Genomic DNA, 4,211 nt, shown 5'->3' on the forward strand with positions numbered 1-4,211 from the left:
GTGTTTCATGAAAAAGCAACAAAAAAAAAAACAAATAAAAATAATTTAAAACGATTATTTGATAAAGAATACACAGGTTTAGACATCACATCACAGAAACTCTAATGTAATAGTTGTGTGCCGTATGCAACAGAATGCTAGTTCAACCTTTTGCACAATATAGGCCCCATAAATGAAGGAAGCTGTAAATTTCAGAGCACTATGAAAACTTTTTATCCCCTCATTCAACGTACAGTGGTTGTGTTATTTCATCTATTCTGTGCATTCTTGAAAAAATAGTGCAGTACCATGAGTTAAGAGAGCTACATGCTAATGAATAAAAAGACCAAGATAGGGCTTGCATTTTTTGACGGTCTGTTTTATAAGTCATACTGCGTTGATATATGTTGGGCATCTATTTTAAACTATTGCATACTATAAATAACAATGATGGATACAATACCTGTCTAGAGCTTTATTTCCCCTGTAACACTCCCTCCAAAATGTAAACTTACCCACCTCTGACGCTGCAGTTGCGCGTAGGCTGATGTGTACTAATTCTTTTAAGTGCTCTTTTTTTTCCTTCTTTTTGCTGAAAATGAGCCATGGCCATTGAATTGCAGCCCACAACAGAATATCTATATTTGATTTAAACACAGTACCGGGGGTTCAAAAAGCAGGTCACCAGAAAAAGTTAGTTCTAAAAGGCCTTTTGTTCTCATGATGTCTCACCTGTGTATTCAAATCCTACTCTGCTTTTGACTATCACCGATGAACAGAGCATGGTTGAATCAAGATGTTTATTTTACAATACAATGTTGTGCTAAGGTGCATATATATTCTCTCACATTGGAATAAATATATAAAGAGATCTGTTGGTGTTGGCTCAGTGTGTTTAAAGGAGTGTATGGGGTTTGACTGTGTAATCCTCCTGTTGAACCTTCACATCCGCTCTGCCAAAACACCCCGGCTTCACTCACTCTTAATCTTATTTCCATCCTCCCTCAGAAACTGCACCACTCATGTTGACTATTTTTGGTATTTTTCCCTTAGAAACCAAGTCCCAAGCACTTGTTTGGTTTTATAGCTTTTACTATTTATGTCTTTGTAAAGGGATCTCTCTCTCTCTTTTTTTTAACAGCGGTATTTGCATAACTTCAAAATGAACAACATCTTGTCCATAATCCTAAACCACGATGAGGTAGTGCTACTGCATGATGGGGCAGGTTTTTGGCTTTGTTTGGGTTTAAGTCTCAACAACATCTGACCTCCTAAGAGCTATCCATCCAACAAGTAAAGATTGCCCCACTTGATCAAAAAGGTGACAAATCCCCTATAATTAGCCTACATATAGTATTGTGTGAAGTCTTCTTATCTGCTAGTTGAATGGCATGTTTGTGTCCTCCAAATCCATTCCTGTAGTCGCTTATCACTTTAGTCCTGTTCACTTCACAATGTCCACCCCTCTCTTTGCCTTCCTCTCCTTCTCAATTCTATTGCACGTTTCTATCAAGTCTCTACGTGTCTCCATCGCTCACTAAGCTGTGTCCAAAGTACAGTTTCCTTTTATGGATTGACTCTACCAGTGATCTTTTTTTTTTGATGGATTCCTTTGCAACACTTCTGTCTTTGTTCTGTGGGCTGCATAAGTGATGTTTTCTGTACATTCACACATCAAGGGTTTATAATCAGGTCTTGCTAAAATAACGTCCATGTTTCAGCAGAATAGAGTAATATAGCAAAAACAAATACTGTCATCAATAAAGTAGTACTAAGTGCCACTGCAGGTGTCGTAGCATGTTGCGGTTTTTTACTCATTAATTGTCCGTGAGAGCAAATACTACACTGACTGAAAAAACAAAGGGAGAGAGGGATATTGTACATCCAATTACACGATGGAGGTCATTTTCTCACTAAAACCAGGCTGTAAATGCTGTTTAAGTGGAGCTAGTCCACAGTTGCCCGTTAGCCTGTTAGCTTCTTCTTTGTGATTCTATTAGTATGTATTGGGGCCTCTGACCCATAGGCAGGGAAGTTGCAAGGGTGGTTTTCTGGCCAGAGACACCGGGGGAGATGAAAAGCCACCCAATCATCCCATTAACACTTGTTCTACCCCCAGGGGGACTACAGAAAGGATTCATTAAGGTAAACAAGTTACTTAGTGCTGCTTTAAGTTACATTCGTCGAAATCATCTTTTTACCTAAAATGTTTAAAGCATACAAATGCACATTATTCTTGAGAACTTATTCTCTCAGTGCTTTCAGTTTTGATCTTTCCACGACCTCTCCTTCTCATCTCATCGGTCCAAAGACACTAAACTGGATTAATTAGTTGGATATTTTGGCCGTCGCCTCTTGCCACAGTCCAGAGTAAATATTTCCAGCAGACAGTTCAGAACCCTATTACCAATCAATCACTGCTCGCCCTGTCACAGCCATCTTCATTACAGCCGTTATGAATGGGGTGTTGATTGTGAACATCTGTGTGTGGGACGTCCCATCTTATACACTGTGTCATGGTCCAGGCCCCCCCCCCCCCACCACCCCCGCCACCACTCGAGGGTCTTTTTCCACCATTACATTTTTCTTAGACACAGATTGATTAGCATTATCTGTCTCAAAAGTCCACTCCTTTTCTCTAAGGATTTAGTGTTCTCTTCATTTAACAAAAACAAATGTCGAAAGGGTTTACAAAGACAGAGAACTGGGATTAAAAAGTAGTGAAAGGAATTTTTGGCTTAAATTTGAATGTGAATGAATGTGTCCTTGTCACTAATCCCCGACCCCGTGTGTAAAAGTTTTACTGTGTGGATTTTTGATACTGTTTAAGAGCAGTGGTGCAGTTGGTTGAGTGGGTCGTCTCATGATCAGAAGGTCGGGGGGTTCAAATCCCGGCTCCTGCAGATGCACACTGTTGTTGTGTCCTTGAGCAAGACTTTTCACCCTCCTTGCCAAGTGTCTGCGCACATTGGTGTGTGAATGAGAGTGGGTGACTGGTTCCTTGCTGTAAAGCGCTTTGGTTCTAATGCTAAAGGTAGAAAAGTGGCAGGAAATGCAAGACAGGCACAGTTAACGATATGGGTTGGGATTAAGTGATTTTGAAGAGTTTCATTAGGTAAAATCAGTGCACCTTTATGAACATTGTACATTAAACATTGCACAAATGTCACAGTTTGTTCATACATTAATTATATTTTGCGTGTCTAAAATGTTTCTTTAATATGAACAGAAGATGGGATTATATTTCACTTCACGTATAACGGATTCAGATGGATTTTGTGAAATTTTGCACCTTTTCTGTCACTTTTTAAAATGACTTCAGCCAAGAAAGTGTCACTTTTGCAAATGTTACTTTGTCAGACTAAAGCAACACCTTAAAAATGATTTTGATATCTAAAACACAATAGGCATTGCATAGTGGTTGGCGAAGTGGTTCAGTAAATTAGGAATTTGCTTGTCAAGGTCAAGTTTATTTATAAAGCACATTGAAAACAACATTGCTCCCTAAAGTACTGTACACAAAAATACATGTATATAAAATGCAATATAAATATAAAAGTATACAAAAATAAGGATGCAAAAACACAAAATACAACGCAAACAAATGTCAACAATGTCCTGCTCATTTGTACTTGTCCTTTGCAGCCTCAGTTGTGTCTAAAGTCACCCATGCAGTATCATGTGTTTCCCCCCTTCCACTGACACAGCCTGTTGTGCAGCTCCAGTTCAGGGAACACAGAGACAGGTGAGCACTGGCATGAATAACAGCTGTGCCTGGAAGCCCAAAAGTTCAAATTGCGGCCCGTCATTTTCCCTCCAGAGCACTGCGAACAAGGATGGAGAGATTTGACAACTGAAAAAGGCTGCGTGGGGCGTTCAAGTGCAGTACATTAAGCACAAACAGCATGAAAGTCCCACTGGGAAGCAATTGTGTGGAGAATTGTGCTGCTTATCATCCAAACCTAGGATCAAACTCTGTCCTGTATCCTATATTTGAACAAAACATCTTTTGAGGTTCGACTTTCATATAGGTCCAAATCTATTGGTAAAAGTTGATGTGGTGGAATTAGGAATACATTCATACTGAGCGTTATAGTGCATGATGCAACTTTTCATGTGGGCAAAAATTTTTAAGTTTGACCTTCTAGTGACCCAATGGCTACGATGCTCCAGGATCAATTGTTTAGAAAACCTACGAAGCAATTGATCCTGGAGCGTTGTAGAGACCAAAG

This window comes from Gobius niger, assembly GCF_951799975.1.
Source record: "Gobius niger genome assembly, chromosome: 14".
Taxonomy (NCBI): domain Eukaryota; kingdom Metazoa; phylum Chordata; class Actinopteri; order Gobiiformes; family Gobiidae; genus Gobius; species Gobius niger.